Source organism: Gavialis gangeticus, unplaced genomic scaffold, assembly GCF_001723915.1.
Source record: "Gavialis gangeticus isolate Ggan-Ray unplaced genomic scaffold, GavGan_comp1, whole genome shotgun sequence".
Lineage (NCBI taxonomy): Eukaryota > Metazoa > Chordata > Crocodylia > Gavialidae > Gavialis > Gavialis gangeticus.
The window spans coordinates 48667985-48668240 of NW_017729031.1; the positions used below are offsets into that span (position 1 = coordinate 48667985).

Below are 256 nucleotides of genomic sequence, written 5' to 3' on the forward strand. Positions count from 1 at the left end.
GCAAGGAGATATTCCCGGATGTTTTTAGTGAGCCATGGAGACATTCCCGGATGTTTTTAGTGAGCCATGTTTGTACACACAACTCACATTTACCTGCCTCTCCAGTGGTGAGGAGGGGGGAGCAAGCTGCCAGCGGGATGAGAGGTCACTGGGCTGTGGGGGGTGCTCCACAGCAGTGGCACCCCACCCCCCCAGGCACCTGACCGCAGGCACCCCGCTTGGGCAGTCCCCAGCTCAGGCAGGCTCCATCGGGAGG

General features: G+C 60.5%; 1 protein-coding gene across 1 annotated transcript in view; it reads left to right on the forward strand.

Annotated features, from left to right (window-relative positions):
* Positions 1–256, forward strand: part of LOC109301605 (sodium channel protein type 2 subunit alpha) — a gene marked incomplete at its 3' end in the record, with an annotated part of 140843 nt that overhangs the window by 67922 nt on the left and 72665 nt on the right. The window lies entirely within an intron of this gene.